General features: G+C 39.4%; 1 pseudogene; it reads left to right on the top strand.

The window, feature by feature from the left end:
• The first annotated feature begins 203 nt into the window (after positions 1 to 203).
• The window catches only part of LOC143675856 (UV excision repair protein RAD23 homolog B pseudogene), a 104,463-nt pseudogene continuing 95,820 nt past the window's right edge, over positions 204 to 8,846 (top strand).

Here is an 8,846-nt window from a genome sequence, read left to right as displayed (position 1 = left end):
CTGCACTGAAAATGCGGTCCATATCATCTGTAGTTAGGGAAGAAGAGCAGATTACATGAATGTCATGCCAGGTGAGGTCATAAGCATTAGCTAGATACTGGAATTCTTTAGTATAGGCGGTTGGGTCGTTGGAGAAGAAGGAAAAGAAAGGCAAGGTGGCGGCAGGAGTGCCGCTGGCACGGAAGAGGAGAGAGGAGGGCAAGATGGCGGCCGGGACATCACCAGAACAGAAGGAGGAAGAGAAAGAGAAGACGGCAACTGAGATGCCACCGAAGCAGAAGGGGGGAGGGAAAGGCAAGATGGTGGCTGGAGCGCCACTGGAGGGAGGGGAGGGGAGAGCGAGGGAGAGGAGGATACAAAGGGAGGGGCAGGAGTGCAGAAGGAAAAAAGCCTGGACATAAGGAATTTTGGCCCACTTGTCGCTCCTCTGGCAAAAGTTGCGGAGGTTTGTAAGGATATTAAAATTGAAAGTCCCATCCTCAGGCCCATGCGAGAGGACCTGCTGCCCATACTGATGGGTCTGAAAGGAGAAAGGACCGGCCCAGGGGGTGTCGGCGTCCCAACGCCCTGAGAGAGTTCTCGGAGCTCTTACAAGTGGGGGCTCGTCTCCCCAGGGGACGTCTCACCCTGGTTTGAGGCCCTTTCAGGTCCTGGACCTGAATTCGGGAGGGAAACGAGAAGCGGGGCATCCCCACAGCTTTTCGAGTCCCGGGAAAGGGTGTGAGGCTTGCGGGCGTCCCGTTCACCTCAGCCCTCAGAAGAGAACCTGACGTGAATTCACGATTTTTGGAGAGTAATTAAAGAACAGGCTCTCTCAGAACCGTGAGACCCGGCAGCAGGGCTAGGAGGGGAGGGACTGACCCAATCTGTGGTGGGTGTAATGGCGGGTGGAAGGATCCCTTGTCGCTGGCCATGTGAAGGAAGGAGGAGAGAGGAAGCCGGGGTGCCTCTGGCCAGGCAGGCGGCACCTGTGCTCCTCTCCCAGGTTTCGGCACCAGATGAAAGGTTTAGGAGGCAAAAGGGTGAGAAAGAAGAAAGGCACACCAGGAAATTTTAAGTGGAGGGGGGGTGATTTCTGCGCTCCCAGGCAGAGCCCACCAAACCCAAGATGGAAGGAGGTGAGTGCACACGTGGGCGTCAGCACGGGCAGCTTTTAAGGATGGAGGTCAGGTGATGTCCAAAAGGGGCAGTTCATTAGTTCTGGAAGTCAGGTTGGGAGGGGTGACACAGCCTCCACAGCTCCAGTTGCAGTGCCCTTCCCCATTCCCCCCACCTAACAATAGAATTTTTTTTTCAATAAAGAATATCACAAAAGGCAAAAAAAAAAAAAAAAAAACTTCCAATTTAGGCAGACCTATGTTTAAATATCAATATCAGACTTCAGGGTTCAGCTCCCACATGTAAAAAATTTGGAAGTTGGTGCTCCCATCCTTATAAAAAAACTGAACAAAGTGAAAATCAGCAACTCTTCTAGGACCATTAGAGAACTGAAGTCATGGGACAAGTCTCCACCCTGGAATATGGAAACTCAAATCCAGAGGAAGTCACAGGTCAGCTCTACTTACCTTGAGAAGCTGCTTTAGCCATAAACTGACACAACACTTAAAATGATAACTCTGACAAATTGCTGGAGGCTGAGAGTGGACAACTTTGAGAGAGAAATTTCTGGTATCACAATGTCAGGGAGGACCCTACATTTTCATGAATTTTACCTCCAGGAACCTTAACGTCACACTGTGAAGATCTAAGAAGGATTCCATTGTTAACTCTGGCAGAGGGAGGGGAAGAATTATCATCTAGTATTAAGCCTGGAGCATTCTCCATAACAAAGGCTTACTCTCCAAGGAAGAGCACTTTATCAGAGCCTTATCCCAGCTGAAGCAAGGGCATTTCTCCCATTCAAGCCCCTCTAGCCTTTCTGACTCAACTATTGGGGAAAAAAAAGCTATACCACTGGAAACACTTACAAAAATCAAATCCCAGAGACACAGATTTAGTCATAAGATTATAGAATGCTTACTTTCCCCAACAGGTACCACTGCACCCACAAGGCTTCGATGTAAACGTGTATTACAGCTTCAGAAAACATTTAAAACAGCTGAACTACTATACAAATTAACATAAAACTTTATACTACAAGGCCTTTGTACTTCAGTAAATAAAACAGGTCCGGCTTTTGACACAAAATTACAAGGCATTTCAGAAGGCAAGAAAAAGCACAGTATGAAGAGATAAAGTAAATATCAGAACCAGATTCAGATATGGCACAGATGTGGGTATTATCAGGGAATTTAAAATAACTGATTAATATTTTAAGAGCTTTAATGAAAAAAGTAGATAACATGCAAGGCCAGATGGGTATATAATTAGAAATGGAAATTCAAAAACAAAAGGAAATGCTAGAAATAAGTAAAAAAGAAAAGGATGGAGAAAGTTATACTATGTTAAAGGTAATCCAAAGAAAGCTGGAGTAGCTATATTAATTTCAAAACAAAGCAGATTTCAGAACAAGGAAAACGATCAGAGATAAAGAAGGGCACTGCATAATAATCAAAGGGTCAATTTCCCAAGACATAAGAATCTTAATACATTTAAATGCCTAACAACAGAGCATCAAAACAGGTGTGGCAAAAACTGAAAGAAATAGACAAAGTCACTATAACTGGAAATTTCACTACCCCCCTTTGCACTAATTGACAGATCAAGCTGGAAGTGTAAGACCCAGGGCTTGCGCTCCAATTCCTCCTCCGTTTTCAAAGCAAGTCACTACACGCAGCAGCCTACATAACCAGGACAGACATTAAACATGAAAGAAGGTAAAACTCCCATCAGTAGCACAGGATTCTGCTAAACTTTGCTGTATCCAAATCTCGCCAGAGTTCACTGTAGCCAAACCTCGCGAGACTATGCCAAGCCTTATAACCAGCTCTCTTAGCACTCTTGGTCTCTCTCGACTTTTCAAGTGGAGTGTAGACTTTTTCTTTCCTAACTGGCCGTCATTAGGTAGAATTATCTCCTTTCAGTAAGTCCCTAATTAAAACTCATGGGTAATCTTCTGCCTGGCATGTTCTTTGATCTTGGGGTAAGTTGGGCTGGAATGGAAAGAAAATCAAAGGGTATGATTAACCTCAATATCACATCAATCGACTTGATCTAATTGAAATTTATAGACTATCGAATAACAGCAGAATACACATTCTTCTCAAGATAACCCAGAACATGCACCAAGATAGACTACATTCCAGGTCATAAACACACATGAATATTAAAAGAATAGAAATCATGTGAAGTATGTCTTCAGGGAAAATAAACTAGAAATCAATAACAGAGGCATAACTAGAAAATCCCCAAATGTTTGGAAATTAAACACACTTCTAAATAATATGTAGATGAAGGAAGAAGTCTCATTGGAAAATTTTAAAATATTTTGAGCTGAATGGAAATAAAAATACAGTTTATCAAAGTTCTGAAATGCAGAGAAAGCAGTGCTTAGAGGGAACTTTATTGCATTAAATGCATATATTGGAAAAGAAGATCTAAAAATCAATAAGCCAAGCTTCTACAATAGAAAACTAAAGAAAGAAGAGCAATTTAAACTTAAAGCATGCAGAAAAAAAGAAATAATAAAAAGTAGAGCAGAAATTAATGAAATTGAAAACAGGAATACATAGAGGAAAACAATGAACAAAATGCTGATTATCTGAAAAGTTAAATCTCAGTGCCACCACTTAGCAAGATGTGAATCTCAGAGTAAGCCACATATTTCTATGCTTCTCTGTGTTTCCTCATTAATAAAATGGTGGCAGTGATTACCTATTTTATAAGTAATTAGGAAAAAGCAGTTGGCATGCTGTCACACCAAGGGATTGATACATATTACCCAGAAATCACTAATTTCATCTCTCTCACTATTAGGTGTCTCATAACAATTGAAATGTATGAAAGCGAAGAGAAAGGAAAAAGAGTGTTATTTCTACATAGGGTGAAGATCTGTGAACACTTGCAAGTTGAGCTTCTGAATACCGAGCTGGTTCTATTTGAAATTAGACATAAGACACTGGCAAAGTACCAAGGGCACTGTATGCTGCTGCAGAAAGGAAATGTCAGAAATCAGTGGATATGGTGTCACTTTTTTTTTTTTTTTTATCTTCTGGCAGTGGATATTTAATAAATTGGGATTAAGAATTCCAAGGTTTTATCTGTCATCTCCTTTTTTTTACAAAATCAGAGGAGTCAATGAGCCCTGGCAACCTGTTCCCCTTTAAAGCCTGCTTGCCAATCCAGAAATGGACTGGGAAATCAAAAACTAGAAGGAAGGCAAAATTTTGTAAATTGTGCTCAAAAATAGATGTGCCTGATGAGTATATAGTAGCTAGAGCTGGGCTAGCTTCATTGAAATCTCAAGTATATCCAATGGCATATCAAAAACTAAAAGATGTATAAATGTAACTGGCATGATAATACCTTACTTTTATCATGAGAAGGTAGAAACTTGAGGGCTGACATGTCCTTACAACAACTAAAATGTTATAAAGACGGTGAACCAATGATGTTGGGTTTCTCTGAGCTGACGGATTCCTCACTCCATTAAGAGCTTCCAAGAGAATCAAGGAATGAGTTGGAGAGCTGGATCTTATTACCTAAATATAGATTATCTGATATTATATTTGCAATACTTACTAGATAAAATGGTGATTAGAAATAAAGTGAAATTAACTTCAGCCAGCTTTCAGTTATCATTATTACCAATTCTCAAACCTCTAAATGGCCTAGTTCATAGATATGCAAGAGCATTTGCAAATATAATGATCAAGTTTCACAAAATTTTCTGGAACTCTGCTAATGTCATACCCTTTAGATCATCAAAGTTGTGGCTATTTGTTCCAACCAGCCAATAGAAAGAGCCAAAAAATAAGGGGATGGACTCTGGTAACTGCTTTCCTGTGATAATTCCCTTGCTGAGTGCCCGTCAAAACTACAGTGCTGTTTAAATTTTAAACCCTACCAATGAAAAGTTTCCAACTCCCTACTTAGTCCCCTGCTTCCAAAAACAACCAGTGGCAACCTGCCAACTTCCCACTCCCAAGCCGGACAAAGAAAACCCGCCACCTTCCTTTCCCTGTCTTCCCACCAGCCATCCTGTATCAGCTGTACCCCTTCCCTTGCTCCCTGCTTTTGCCATCTTAAGCAGCAGCCCACCTGTGTGCAGCCTCACAATACAACTCCTTTAATCGAAAAATAATAATAATAAGGGGATGGAGGAAGATGCCAAAGAATCTCCTCTCCCCATCATGCCTCCCTTCAGGATAAATCATTAGTCTGATTTATTCCCAGTTGTAATTCACAGAAACTCAGATCATGATGAATCAAGAAAACAGAAAAAGTACATACACACACACACACACACACATACATATATACATACACACACACAACTTAAATAACTAGGAAATTTAGGGTTTGAGTTGGGCAGGAAGACATCTGAATGCAACCAATGTCATTAGATTTTACTTTCGCAATCTGATTTGCTTCTCTTTCCTACTGCAAATAGGAAAAAATTAGGGCAATTAATTGTGAAAATGAAAGCCCATCACTACATGTGGATATGGTAGGGAGAAGAAAATCACAGACAAATCTAAACTGGGTAATTCCAATTCAGTAATCCCAAAGTCTGTCTGTCTATCTATTTCTCTCTCTTTCTCTCTCTCTGTATATGGCAGAGGGGAAAGCTAAATCAAGATTTTTCCCTTAGGCTAGGTATAGAGACTTTGTTCTCTGCTCTTCTGCCTCCATCAGTAGGAGAGCAAGCCCCAGCAGGAAGGTGGATTGATGGAACTATCTTGCAGCTTGGATTAGCCTCCCTCTTGCCCTGGCCCTCATCCTCCCTCAGCCCCTTCTATTTTCCCCTAATTATGTGTCCTGTGCCTCTTGGACTTGGAAATAGCCTGTGATTTGCATAGCTAAGCATTCTTGAGCTTTAGTCTGGAGCTTCAGTTCAGTTGACCAGAAATCTCCGTATTGAGAGTTACAGGCACCTGGCTAATCATGAAATCATGAGGAGCCATATTTTCCATGGCTCCTCATAGACGGGATGAATGCATGTTCCAGTTTGTGAAGAGCAGCATTATTTTACCATCTTAATTGTGAATAGTATTTTTTTTCACATTTAAGGATCCCAGTCTCCTTATAGTCAATTCTTTCCCTTAAGAAGCTCACAAGTTGAATTACTATTTTTAGAAAAGAATTAAACAATACTGGGTGCCCCACTGAGCCCTGTCCAATTTGCAAACTTGTGATCAAGTAAATGATCGCTGTTTTACACCCAAAAATTCGGGAGTGGTTTGTCACAGACCAATAAATAACTGAAATAAAAACCATCTCATTGCCATCAAAATCTAACCTCCATTCTTAACATTATCTAATTTTCTTCCATGAGGCTATGCGGCATGATACATTTATATCTTCTGAGACTTTCCTTCCTCCTAAGTACTCATACCCCCAAGGAGTAGCAAGGACGAAATTACAAGTTTCTCTCCATAATTTGCCAACACCTTCTTTGCTCCAAAGACTAGATGAGAAACAAATGAATTTATAGTTTACCTTGGGAATAATAAAGCTGCTCCGTGCTAAATTTGTGAACTTTGTTGTTTGTTAGCTGATAACACAGCAATGAATAACAACATGTTCATGTGTCTGACTATCTTAATAAAATGAGATGAGGGTACAGAAATTAGCCTACACAGTGGCACTGCTTTGGCTGTATCAAAAACACAAAGTTTTCTTTCCCCACTAGCTAGTCATTTTTATACATTATAGTTAAACAGATAGAATTTGTCAGATAATTGTGTATAAGATTACTTCTTAAAATCTGATTCAGTGTAAATTAGAAAAAAGTTAAGTACTAATCAGGTAGAAAATATTAAATTTAAATAGCAATTGTAATTCCAAAGAATTAAAATGATATGAAAAAGAACTTATGAGAGAAGTTTAAAGAAATAGAAATTTTTAACATAAAGAGAAGTTTCTCCAGGTAAATTAGGATTAATTCTTACAAATATGATAGACTGTGATATATAAGATGTTGACCAGCTGTTCCTCATTTCCACTGAGTACTGACTAAGAGGAAACATATCTTTAAAAGCAGGAGAATTGTTGTAGGAAATTTCTTCTAAGGTAAAGAGTGATTATTAACATTAAAAAATATAATTATAAGGACCGAGAAGCTTCCTTTCTCAAGAGATGTGTTATAAATTAAAACAGAGACTAGAAAAAACTAAAAATAAATGCACAAATTATCGAAAACAAACAAACAAAACAAAACAGAGAGGGCCACAGTGGCTCACTGGCAGAGTTCTCACCTGCCATGCTGGAGACGGGGCTTCATTTCCTGGTGCCTGTCCATGTTAAAAAAAAAAAAAACACAGACTAACTCTAATGTTGTAAAACCTGATGACCACTGGATCCCCTACTAAGGAGAACTTACCCTCTAATGCTAATAGTCTTCTAGATTTTATTATAAATCTAAACATATTGAAGTTTACAGTATAAAGCCTTGTGATTTACTTTAACGATCAAATTTTCAATTTGTGCTATTCTCCTTGAGTATGTCATTTTTAACACATCATCACCTTGCATGTATTTGTAAACTACTTGCATTTTTGTAAATAGGTAGGGAAAATAACTTACAAAATCACAAAGCCCTACGTATCATACCTGCCTTATCTGCCTCTTTGCCCATCTTACCTGTATAACCTATTCCATTTCCCTCAGTCTCCTCCAGTCACATTGGCCTTTGCTATTCCTGGAACACGCCAGCACTGGCTGTACCTGGAACTCTCTTCTCCCACATATATGCATAACTAACTGCTTTTTCTCTCTTTCTACCTCCCCCTTACCTCCCTCCCTCTGTCCCTTCCTTCCTGCAGGAGAGTTCCTACAGATCATCAATTCAAACAGTAATTTGATGCCAGGACAGCCACCATGGGAGTGAATTTGGGGATCTGGAGAAGAAACTTGAAAACCCTCAGATGCTTTTACCATTATCACATTATGGATTTTACCAGATCACCAAATCAGTCCTTCCTCAACTCTTACCTTTCAGGAGGATTGGTTGGTTCTACAAGCAAAAAAAAAAAAAAAAAAATCTGAAACCAAGTCTGAGAAATGTAAGTAGGTCTGGAGGAACCAACCTCTGGAAAACAGCATAACATTTTCTGTTTTTTTAGCACTATCTGGAAAGTATTCTGTTGTTTTTGTTTGTTTTATTTTGTTGTAAAGTAGCAATAAGTTCTCACTGGATATAAACTGACATCTCAACTTATATATAATTGAATATATAAAAGCAGCCAAAATGTTACATATTATCTCTACATGCAAGTGTTAAAGTGAGTCTTTGTGCCTTTCATCCTCTTTCATCCTCTCTCCTTCAGCTCCACCCTAGCCTTTCCTGTAACTGATACTCACTCCTGGAACTCAAGAACCACAGTAGTGAATACCCCTAATTAAATATCATCCACACATAAACTGATCACTTTCTTCCTAGGAATGTTTGAGACACAATAGTGAATAAAAGGTAAAAGATACTTGAATTTTAAGTAGAATCCATCAGTTTAACCAAGTAATATATTTTTAAAAACACCTTTCATGTCTATTAGTGAATGAATGTAATACATGGTTCTTGCCTTCTAGGAATTTAGAGTCTGTGGACTGTGGGATTTTAAGTCAATGGCCCTGCCTTGTAATAGTTAGGTGATGTCAGAGAAGTCATTTCACCTTTCAGAATCTATGGGTTCTTCTTCTATAGATATAAAAATAGTAGCAATTATAATAAATAAGAAATATATGCC

This window comes from Tamandua tetradactyla, chromosome 3 (genome assembly GCF_023851605.1).
Source record: "Tamandua tetradactyla isolate mTamTet1 chromosome 3, mTamTet1.pri, whole genome shotgun sequence".
NCBI classification, from domain to species: domain Eukaryota; kingdom Metazoa; phylum Chordata; class Mammalia; order Pilosa; family Myrmecophagidae; genus Tamandua; species Tamandua tetradactyla.
This window is presented reverse-complemented; position numbering and strand designations above follow the sequence as displayed.